This window comes from Canis lupus, chromosome 3, assembly GCF_011100685.1.
Source record: "Canis lupus familiaris isolate Mischka breed German Shepherd chromosome 3, alternate assembly UU_Cfam_GSD_1.0, whole genome shotgun sequence".
Classification (NCBI taxonomy): domain Eukaryota; kingdom Metazoa; phylum Chordata; class Mammalia; order Carnivora; family Canidae; genus Canis; species Canis lupus.
This window is the reverse complement of record NC_049224.1, coordinates 10,560,213-10,573,051: the sequence shown is the minus strand read 5'-3', so window position 1 is coordinate 10,573,051 and position 12,839 is coordinate 10,560,213. Positions and strand designations below refer to the sequence as shown.

Here is a 12,839-nt window from a genome sequence, read left to right as displayed (position 1 = left end):
AGTAATCAATATTGTTGCTTCCATGAGTCTGTTTAATTTCTTCCTTGTTGAATTTATTATGTTAATAGTTAGTGATATTTCTGCCCATTAACTGCACCTCTCCCTGCCTTTGTCTTCCACCTGAATTCTAACAACCTACATTTTTAACTAGGAGGATTAACTCCAAATTCCATTCTATGTGACCTTACTGAGCTCTCATATGCCACTATATCCTATTTCATGGAAGGCAGTTATCTCAAAATCACAAAATAGCTTTTGGTAAACATTATATTCCAGTAAAATCAAGAAAAAATAGTAATAGATAATACTCCACCCATAATATATATATATATTTTTTTGACAGGTTCTTCTCTAAACCTGGATATAGTTATGTTTCATCTCCAGATGAGAAATGTAGATAGACCAATTTGTTTCAACATTGCTTGAATATACTGAGCTGTGAGAAAAGTGGCAAGATTGCTAATATATTAATGTTTCCATCATCCAGTAATATTTTTGTACAAATCAATATGGGGTCAGAAAAGAATTAATTATCAAAACAAACAAAATACAAAGTTTTAGGCATGGTAACTACTGTATAATCTCTGGCTCTCTATTCTATGTCCTGAAGCCCTGGTAGTATATTTTGAAACTATTTTTTTCTAAATTCTAAATCTAACTCTTTGCTAAATGCTTATTCCTTGAAATCCTCACTCTCTAATATTAAGGTTTCTCAAAAATCCACAAACTATTAAAAGACATGTCTCCCATGGTTGCATATGTCTATATTTCTCTTAAGATGTATCCTAGGCTTCAAATGGGAAACAATATCTTAAAGTACTTCCTCTCACTCAAGCATATCTTTCACTTTTACTTAAGCCACTTTCTTGATAAGGCAAGATGGTGTTAACTGGAATAATGTGCCCCAAAAAGATTAAATGAACAACCAACTATTTATAGTAAAACCACTTTTGCTTACTATATAGATAGAATGTCAAAGTACTCTATAATGTGGTAAAAGCAAAGTCATCTATACTTAAAAACTTTCTAACATTTTAAATCTGCATATCAAAAGTGAACTTTCTACTTTTTGCCTATAAGCTATTCTTTTTTTTTTTTTTGGATTATGTTCCAAAAAATGGCTCAAAACTCATTCAAATCCTGGAAGAGATTAATGAGTTTTTCTCATACATTTTGTTCTGAAATTCTTCCTGGAAGCTATAATTAGAATGCTCTTTTTAAAATCCAAATTCTATTGTATCAATTTAGGATATGATTTTTCAGTGAGTTCTTTAGGATGTTAATCTGAATAGGTCAAGTTAGCATTGGAAATATGAATTTAAAACACTGAGAAATAGGCTGAAAGAGACAGATTAAGGAGTTAAGACAAATAATATGCACTCCAAAAAAAAAATCAAGAAAACTATTAAATGGCAATTTAAGCAACTGAACAGTACTATCAGAAATTTTGGCAAAATCTGAGCAAAATATACTGAAATTTATTTTAATCAGAGCAGATATCAATTTTGGGACCATAGCCATTGGTCATTGGTAAGTTTGGTTGCCACTATATGCAGATGGCATGATGTTATATATAGTAAACCCTACAGGTTCAACCAAAAAAATTATTAGAACTAATAAATTCAGTAAAGTTGCAGGATACAAAATCAATATGCAAAAATCTGTTGCATTTCTACATACTAACAATCAGAATCATCAGAAAAAGAAGTTAAGGAAACAGTCTAATTTGCAATTGCATCAAAAAGAATCAAATATTTAGAAATAATTTAGCTAAGGAGATGAAAGACCTATATGCTGAAAACTGTAAGACACTGATGAAAGAAATTGAAAGAGACAAGTATAGCCTGTGGTTATGGATTGGAAAAGTTATTATCACCCATATGTCATATCTCATTCTTACCCAAAGCAATCTACAGATTCAATTCAATCTCTATAAAAATTCCAGTGGTATTTTTCACGGAAATAGAAGAAACAAACCTAACACTTGTATGAAACCATAAAAGACCCTTAACAGTCAAAAACAATAAAAACAAAAACAAAAACAAAAAAAACACCAAAGCTTGGAGACATCATACTTGCTGATTTCGAACCACATTACAAAGCTATAGTACTCAAAGCAGTACAGTATTGGCATTAAAAACGGACACACCAATCAATGGAACAGACTAGACAGCCCAGAAATAAAACCATGCATAGTCAACTAACTACAGAGGAGCCAAGAATATACAGTGGGCAAAAAACGGTCTCTATAGTAAGTCGTGCTGGGAAAACTGGACCACTATCTTATACCATACACAAAAGTAACTCAAAGTGGTTTAAAGACTTGAACATAAAACCTAAACCCATAAAACTTCTAAAGGAAAATGTATACTGTAAGGATCTTGATAGCTGTCTTGGTGATGATTTCTTCGGTGTGAAATCAAAAGCAAAGGCAACAAAAGCAAAAATAAACAAGTGGGACTATATCAAACCAAAATCTTTCTGCACAACAAAGGAAACCATCAACAGTATGAACCTCTACTTGTGAAGTAGAGGGAAAATATTTGCAAATTGTACCTAATAAGCTGTTCATATCAAAAATATATAAAGAGATTACACATCAGTAGGGAAATAATTAACCTGATTTAAAAATGGGCAGCGGTGGGGTGCTTGGGTAGCTCAGTCAAATGTCTGCCTCTTTATTTTAGCTCAGGTCATTATCTCAAAGTCATGAGATTGAGCCCAACAGCAGTCTCCTTGCTGGGTGTGGGGTCTACTTGAGATTTTCTCTCTCCTTCTCCCTTTGCTCCCCCCATCCTATCACATTCACACTCTTAAAAAAAAAAAAAAAAAGACGAAGAAGAAGAAGAAAATGGGCAGAGGAACTGAATAGATAATTTTCCAAAGAAGACATACAAATAGGCAACAGATATATGAAAAGATGCTTAACATCACTAGCAGGAAGAGGCAACTCAAAATCACAATGAGATCTCACCTCACACCTATTAGAATGACTATTATCAATAAGACAAGAAATAACAAATGCTGAAGAGGATGTGGAAAAAAGGAAACCCTTGTGGACTGTTGAGGGAATGTAAATTCGTGCAGCCACTATGGAATAAGTTTGGAGTTGCTTTAAAAAAATGAAATGAATTGCCATATGATCTAGCAATTCCACTTCTATGTTTTTAGCTGAAGGAAATGAAAACACTAACTCAAAAAGATATATGGACTGCCGTAGTCATTACAGCATTATTTACAGAAGCCAAGACATGGAAACAATCTAAGTGTCTATCAATGGATGAATGGATTAAAAATGTGATATATATTTATAATGGATCTTATGCACATTTATATATATATATATATATATGTGCAGATATAATTGAATGTTATTCAGCCATAAAAAAAGAAAATACCGCCTCTTCTGATAATACAGATGGGCTTTAATGGCTTTATACTAAGTGAAATAAGTCAGAGAAAAACAAATATTTAAGATCTCACTTACCTGTGGAATCTAAAACAAAACAAAGCAAAACAAAATACCTCATAGATATTTAACAGACTGGTGGTTAACAGGGGAAGGGGATGAGGGGTAGGGAGCATGAATGCAAGGAATCAAAAGATATAAACTTCCAATTATAAAATAAATGTGGATGTAATGTACAGCATGGTGTCTATAGTCACTACTGTATATTTGAAAGTTTCTATGAAAGTAAATTTTAAAAGTTCTCATCACAAAATTTTATAACTGTGTTCTGATGGATGCTAAATAGACTTATGTTATGATTATTTCACCTACATACAAATGTTGAATCATTATTTTGTATACCTGAAACTAATATTATATTATCTCACAATAAAAAACAGTAATACATATACTGATTTGGACACAATCTATTTTATACCATCTTTATTCTATAATTTTAAAGTAACAATGAAAAACTAATCTTTATTTTTTATTTATTTATTTTTTAATCTTTATTTTTTAAAAGAGATTAAGTGTAGGGGCAGCCTCAGTAGCTCAGCGGTTTAGTGCCGCCTTCAGCCCCGGGCCTGATCCTGGAGACGTGGGATCGAGTCCCACCTCAGCCTCCTTGAATGGCGCCTACTTCTCCCTCTGCCTGTGTCTCTGCCTCTCTCTCTCTGTCTCTCATGAATAAATAAATACAATGTTTAAAAAAAAAGAGAGATTAAGTGTATATAGGGATCTAAGTGGAATTATTTTACAAACCCTTTAAAATCAAACTGTTCTCATTTATTTGGTAAAAAAATTAACTGTACAATTTTATATGTACCTAATGGTAAACCAGATGCCCTTACCCTATATAAAAACTTATATCCATATTCCATGGATTAACGAATTTAACTTAAATTCACACAACACAAAGAGACGGCTCTACTACCTCATAATCATTAAACCCTGAAGGAAACATTGATTGACAATATTTAAAATTATTTTTGTTTTTAAACGGAAAGCCCTTTCCAAATTGGATGATCATCCTAAAACAAATCTAGAACATATTATTTGACAAGATCTTAAAGCCTCTTTAAATTGTCACTGGAGGAAAAAAGTATGCATAAATTTTCAAGGTTCTAAAAGGTGAATTAATTTCTATCTTGGCATTTACTCTGAGGAGTCCCTAAGTTAAGAAAATTGTTTTACCATAAGTTTACATGTTGTATCAGCCCAAGAATGTTCATCTCTTAAGTGAAATTTTAGTAGTCGAATTATTTCTTAGGTATTCCTCATTTTATAAATTTAACTAAGAACATTAGATAATTATGTTGTCACCTAAAATAAATACTTTAATTTGAAAAGGTTAGCAACATATTTTACCCTGTATCCTCCTTTTAATAGGGGTCCTTATTTCTAAGCATCCATGTTTTCATTTTCAGCATTTTAATTTTCAAAAGCTACTAAGGGAGGCTTATGTACAGAGTGATTGTGTCCTTTTGTAATGTTGACATTATATTTTAAATTTTTAATGTAGGTTTGCAGTAACTCAGTTTGAAAATTGGATGAAATCAATGCTCCCACAAACTTAATCTCTCATTAACTCAGTGGAAAGCCTAAGGATGTCTACAGTTCCCAATATACAGTTACATTTTCCTATTTATCTACTCAAACAGTTCCAGAAAAGGTCAGATTGAATTTTTAACAGTGCTTGGGCTGCGGTAGATACCTATCACTGAAGGATAAAATAGTCTTTGCAATGACTTTACTGCAAGCCAAGGAGAGCATTCGGGAATGTTAATTATGACAGACTGAGCACTGTTATGACAATAGGTCTTAAAAAGTCTTGGGGTCCTAGTTTTACTTAAGGAAATGAAGGAAGAAAAGCAAGTGCACAAAGGATGTTTTTCTTTAATGGAAAGTTAGATTTTTTTTTTTCATTTTCTTTTATAAATATACCCATAGCATAGTTGGTCAAACTACTCCATATTTAGTCTAAACTTTTGTTTTGAAAATTCAATATTCTATTACTTTTAAACATTTGAATGTCTTAGAATATTACACACAGTGAGCTGGATGGTACAATAGAAAAACAGTAACCTGTTTGTTACTTTTTTTCTCAACATGGACACCAGTCATACTTCTCCAATTAGCACAGGGTCTAATGTTGAGCAAGTGACACATTTCTTATGATGCAAGGTTTCTACATCAAATAAAGCTTTTGGACTAGGTGATATCTATGTTACTGTAAACTTTAAATCTGAGCACATGGTTTCCTATTTACTTTCTACGCTGCTAAAAATTAAGCCCATAACTTTTTTATTTCTCTGACCAAAATTGAAAGTCCTTTAAAAGTTGCAAGTTGGAAAAAAAAAAAAAAAGCTTTTATTGCAGCAATGTAGCTCACTATTTGTAGTTTCTCTGATCTGTTTTAGAAAGAACATTTTATAGTTAATGTGACACTTGCCTAGGCAACATTAAAACTAAATGTAGTGATTTCTTACAAGTGACTCTAACAAATGAAGAAGGTAAAAAACCCACAAACTCTGAGAGACTACACTACACCACAATACACCAGACCCTTCCTGGACTGAAATAAAGACTATTTCCTAAACAAGCAGCACTGGGACTTATTTTAATAAACTCAGTACAGGCTTATAGGGAAGTTTTGCTTTTAACCCTTAATTAGCTTAACTAAAATGAACCCCGCCCTTCTCTTTGCTTAAAAATTCCTCATTATTAGGAAACCCTTAGGAAACCCTTCAATCACTTCTCAAGGGTTTCCTTCTCTTGCAAATTAACAGACTGAGGTTTGTTTGTATGTATTTTGTTGTTCTTTGTTTCATTTTGTTCTTACCTTCAGTAGTGTTTTTACACTTTAACAGTATGAGGGTTCCACTGAGATTTCTTCAGGAGCTTCTTGCCAAAGGAACATTAAAACATTAGCTTTCATGGAGCTTTTTTGCTCAGGTTAGTTTTTTGGTGCCCCACACCATGAGTGAGTCATAGAGAAAATTACAGTCTCCTGTGAAAATTTGTTTTAATTCTCCAAGGGTCTTAAAATTTTTTTTTCCAATAAAATTTCAGTGTGTGTGTTTTTTTAATTTTATTTTATGTATTTATCTGAGAGAGAGAGAGAGAGAGAGGGAGAGAAAGCATGAGTAGGAGGAGGGGCAGAGGGAGAGGAAGAAGCAGACTCAGCAGGGGCTGAGTAGGGGGCTCCTTGTGGGGCTCCATCCCAGGAGTCTGAGATCAGGACCTGAACTGAAGGCATATGCTTAACTGACTGAGCCACCCAGGTGCCCCTAAAGTTTCAGATTTGATTATTTGTCTACTTGTGATTTGGGGGGAGAAGAGAAGCTATTGCAGCCTTTTTCAGGATTTCTTTGTGTTTTTCATCTGTAAAAGACCACCTTTCTGTGTCTGTTCTATGTGAAGCATGGTACTGCTAACCTAGCAACAGTTATGCCCTCGTCCCTCACTGGAATCCATTTTGATTAGAATTATGGTTAGCCTTTTCAGTTGCTTATAAAATTTGTCATGATGTGCATATTCTAGGAATATCTAGTCAACACAGTAAGCTATAAAACAAAATGGAAGTAAATTAAAATATCAGATTATAAAGTTTTAAAAATCTTCAGATGCTCTAATGTTAATCGGCTTACAAAGACTGAATACTTAGGTATTTTTAGAATAATGTTTAGCTTTCTAAGGAAAATTTTGCTATTTAGACAGCAATTTTAAAAGGAGATTTATCCTTATTTAGTTGGTTATAAAATTGCAAGGAATGAAGCTTTTTCATGTTTTTAAAGTGTTAATATGATTTTACAAATATGAAAAGGAAGAAATTCTATATGATATTTCAAATTAAGTAAATCACCTAAATTTGATAATATGATTTTGCCCTGGTTTTACCAGATTATAAAAATTTAACTGTGATCTAGTTTGTTTTATATTTACTTTACTGTGTTACAGAAAACATAATTAATCAAACTCTATTTTCTATAATAAGTTTACTGGCCTTAGGCTACTTTACATTCATAGATGTTTAAGATTAACCTAAGATTATATTAACAATGAAAAGTGTAAATTAGGCATCCAAATAAATTGAATTATAATATCCAATGTCTTCGTAAAATAGATTATTTCTGATAGCTTCAGATGGTAAAACTTACATGAACCTAGAGTTTCTCTAATAAAATTATTTAGACCAAATGGCATATTCTGTAGGATGGTTTTTAAATCAGCATTAAATCAATTGTTCTTTAGGGATGCCTTAAATCTAATTTCTGAGATACCTATTTGGCTTTGAAAACTTGAGAGATCTTATTGAGTGGTTTTAATTAAAAAGAAACCCACTAAAATAAAATTCCTGAGATGGAGGAAAAAAAAGCATAACTTATTCAATAATTGTTCATTATATTCTTTCATACATCTCAACTACTTTATCCTTTTTTTGATTTTTAAATTTATCTTACTTTTATCCTATTAGGAACACTTACCACAAGATCTACCTTTTTAAAAACGTATTGAGTGTACAATAGAATACTGCTAACTATAGACACAATGTTGTAAAGCCTATCTCTAGAACTTACTCATCTTGTATAAGTAAAACTTCATACTGAACACAACAGCAACTCTCCAACTCCCCTCTCCTAGACCCTGAAAACCACCATTCTACTATCTATGACTTTGGCAACTTTAGGTACCTCGTGTAAGTAGAATCATGTAGTACCTTCCCTTCTCTGATTGGCTAATTTCACATAGTATAATGTCCTCTAGGTTAATACAGGTTTCTGCATATGGCAGGATTTTCTTTTTTGAGTAATATTCAGATTATATGTGTATATCAAAGATTCTTTAGCAATACAGTTGTTAAACAGCCTTTAGATTGTTGGATACTATGGATAATGGTGCAATGAACCTGAGAGTGCATAAATCTCTTTGATATCCTGATTTTAATTCTTTAGGATATTTACCCCGAAATGAGATTCCTGGTTCATATGGTAGTTCTGTTTTTAATCTTTTGAGGAAGTCTCATACTATCTTCCATAGCGGCTACACCATTTTACATCCTCACCATCAGAGTTCTCTTATCTCTACCAACACTTGTTATCTTTGTCTTTTAATAACCGTCCTAACAGGTGTGAGGTGATCTCATTATGGTTTTGATTTGCTATTTCCTCATGATTAGTAGCATTATTTCATGGTTATTTTAATTTACAGTTCTCTAATTGCATAGGATGATGAGGATCTTTTCAAAAGCTTGTTTCTCATCTATATAGCTTCTTTAGTGACATGTCTATTCAGGTCTTTTGCTTACTTATCAATTGGTTTATTCATTTTTTTACTGTTCATTTTAAAATATTCTTTGTAATTTTGGATAATTGTCCTTTGTCAGATACATCCTTTCCAAATATTTTCTCCCACCCTGTGGCTTGTCTTCTCATTTTCTTGACTTGTATCCATTTCTGACCTTCAATGAAGCTGGATATACTGGAACCATGTGTATATTATTGGTATTGTATAAAAGACTTGGCTAAGTATCTGCTCATTCTAGAATATTAATGTTTGTGTCAGATATGGATCAGTTGTAATCCCATATGTTCTACTTACTAAATGTATAACCTTCAGATTTTACTATTAAATCCTTTTCACATTTATACATTTATCCCAAGATGATTTTTAGTGAGAATGAAATAGCACATGTGTCATTAAACTCTATCAGAACGTAATGAGTATATGCAGATACCCTAAACTAATGGTATAGTATTAAAATAATACAAGAGGAATTCATTAAATAGTGCAATGTTAGTATGGCATAAAATAATAGTACATAGTAAGTTTACTAAATAAATAGTAAATAGTAAGTTTATTAAAACTTCAGAGGGTTTTTCCCTTGAAAAGCTGAGTACAAGGCTCAGTCATTCTTACAACAGCTGAGTGGGCATGGAAAGGATATCTGGCCCAAAGCCATCCAACCATAGGTGAATCTGGAGCTTAATAATAATACTGGTATATGAGTTATTCTAACCAAACCAATCAGTCCTGTCTTGAAGAGTTTTGCATAAGACACACAGAAATAGAGTATAGGCAGTGGCAAGATCCGAAGCTGAACAATATAAACAGAGGATGAAGGAAAGGGCCTAGAATAGCAGATAATGTACAGCTGTTACTAAGAAAGCAATAAAGGAACCATGGCCACATGGCTGTACTATTTCCTGAATGACTGTATAGTTCCTGAACAGTACTTTACAGTGATCTGAGTAGATGCCTATTAGATGATTTGAATATGCTAATTTATCAGCAGACATTTAGAATAATATCCCCCTTATCAGATAAAGAATATCTGATATGTACAAGGATAAACACCTTGGCACTAGACAAGCATAGAAAGTGGTCCTGACAAATGCTCCCCAAAATTTAATATATGAAAATGTCATATATTTTTTTAATTTCCTGAGAAGACTTCTATATATTCTGTCGATGTTTATTTTTTTTCAATTAAATATTTATTGAACAAATGCAGAATAAATGAATCAGGGGGGCTTTTAACCTGAAGATACAATAAACACCTCCAAATATTCAGAGGGCATCACACAAAAACTGCAAGATTGTTCGGTATTTCTCCAAAAGGCAGAACTTGAACCAAAGGATAAAAATAAGCAACCAGTAGGCTGCAAGACAGTTGTACAAAGTGGATCACTTATCTTAATAGCTTCTTTGCCAATATAATGCATTCCACCCTAATATTCCCTTCTTCTGAAAGGAGTTATTACATCTAACATTTCTCCTGAAGGTCTTAAATAGTTGTATTTTCATGGCCAGCCCTCCACTGCCAGCAATGGATATACTCACACTATCAGGAAAAAATCGAAGTTAACAAACTGGTTTACTGAGGAAGTGGTCTTCTGTTCCTCAGCTACACTTCAGCATATCATTAAGAGTGATATTCAGGAGGTGAGGAGAAAGGAGAGCATATTCTCTGAAGGGGGTGCATCAGAATCCCTGGCAGCTCAGAGACTGTCTCTGGACAGTCCTCCTCAGACCCCAAAGGAATCACTGCAACTATCAACCATCAGTGCCTATGGGGTATGCTGTACGCTGGGGCAGGGGCAAACAGCTGACAACCACTGACCTACATGAAGCAGGAGAGCTGTTTTATGTCAGTCACTAGGAAATACAAACTGCATAATACTGACGGGCTCCATCCAAATTGTAAAATATTACAAAATGAGAATTGTTTCAATAACTATTCAGCATAATGTTTAAGGACAAAATATATAATAATATACTTTATATATGTATTTTATCACATACTCAGTAAGGAATGCTGAGGTGCTTCATCCATCCAATAAATTTACATTTCTATATCTGTCAGTATACAGGATTCTGAAGGTGGATCTTGGACTCAGAATGATACATCAGTTTTTAAGGAAAGCCACATACTCAGTCAGTCTGGCTAACTGCTGCTCATTGGGGATTGGGGGCACTGGGGCGGGCTCTGATAAGGGAATAAACCTGTTAAAGGACACATCCAGGGCCCCTGCAACTAGCTTTTTGGGCATAACCATTCCTGTGGTAGAGTCGGCTTGCCATCCTTGTTCCAATATACCTTTCACAGCCTCCTCCACAGGGAGCCCAACAAAGGCCACCAAGTCATCAGCAATTATGGAGGTGCAGGCTTGAGAGACCAGGGCAAAGGCTCTTCTTCTTGTTGCATCTCTAAGTGCTTCCATGATTGTTGGACCGTCTCCAACCACTGGTGTGCATTGATGGTCATATAGATCCCAGGGAAATCTCTCGGCCAGATTCTCTGTCCTACTGACCAAATTCCCCCAAGTTCAGAATTTGCAGACTCTTATAGCAGGTGGTATCCTCTTCCAAAGATATATTATTTATGTCATTGTGGAGCAGATAGAAAGCTAAGAGCTGACCATACAAGGGGGGGGCGGGGGGGGGCATTCCTCCAGGAGCCTCGAGCTCCTGGTTCTTGCACTGATCCAGCAGCTTCTTGAAACTGCTGAAGGCACTTTCCACCATCACCCACTGGCATCTTCCCAGCCGGTCCCGCAGGGGCACCCTCACCAGAGCCGACCCACGACTGTCCCTCTATTTTAATTTTTTTTAAAGATCTTATTTATTTATTCATGAGAGACACACAGAGAGAGAGAGAGAGAGGCAGAGACACAGGCAGAAAGAAAAGGCAGGCTCCATGCAGGGAGCCCGATGCGGGACTCGATCCTGGGTCTCCAGCGTCATGCCCTGGGCCAAAGGCAGGCACTAAACTGCTGAGCCCCCCGGGGATCCCCTCTGTTGATGTTTAGAGGCTTTGTTGGCTGTTTGGTTTTCCAAGCCTCTCAAATGCTTTCAGAACCCTGAAATTCTGCTAGTATTGGAGTGGGAGTACCTCACAAACCATTGCCGTGATGATCTAGCCCCGAAAAGCCTAGTTTCTGTGTTTTTTGATGTTCCAGGCAACAACAAAAAACAATAGTGTGATTTAATTTTCCGAAAATTAGGGATATCTGTTTCCTCTTAAAATCCCCATCTCTTACAGATGCAGTGAAATGCCGGGACACCTGCACCCCGATGTTTATAGCTGCAATGTCCACAATAGCCAAACTGTGGAAGAAGCCTCAGTGCCCATCGAAAGATGAATGGATAAAAAAGATGTGGTTTATGTATACAATGGAATATTCCTCAGCCATCAGAAACAACAAATACCCACCATTTGCTTTGACATAGATGAAACTGTAGGGTATTATGCTGAGTGAAATAAGTCAATCGGAGAAAGACAAACATTATATGGTCTCATTCATTTGGGGAATATAAAAAATAGTGAAAGGGAATAAAGGGGAAAGGAGAAAAAATGAGTGGGAAATATCAGAAAGGGAGACAGAACATGAGAGACTTCTAACTCTGGGAACAAACTAGGGGTGGTAGAAAGGGAGGTGGGTGGGGGTGGGGGTGACTGGGTGACGGGCACTGAGGTGGGCACTTGATGGGATGAGCACTGGGTGTTATTCTATATGTTAGCAAATTGAACACCAGTAAAAAATAAATTCATAAAAAAATCCCCATATCTTGCCACATGGTACTGGATTAGGAAACCTCAAATTTCACAAAGTAGACAAAGAAATACAGATATTACCATTTTATTTTTGTAGAAGAAGTTATTTTTTCAGTATTTTTCAGTATGATACTATTAGTTAAACCATACCTACAATTCCTTATTATGCATGTATAGTGAAGACTGAAAAAGCCAAAAACAGAATGAGGGAAACTACAGAAAGAAGTGAAAGAAATATAGTAAGATAGACATTTGTCTGTTTTTCTCAGAGAGTTTTAATATTATTTTAATTATTAAATTGCAGAAACATAAAATGTTATTTTATTCTTT

At 34.6% G+C, this 12,839-nt stretch overlaps 1 pseudogene; it reads right to left on the bottom strand.

Annotated features, from left to right (window-relative positions):
• Nucleotides 1-10,845: 10,845 nt before the first annotated feature.
• Nucleotides 10,846-11,479, bottom strand: LOC100686831 (annotated as a pseudogene).
• Nucleotides 11,480-12,839: the final 1,360 nt, after the last annotated feature.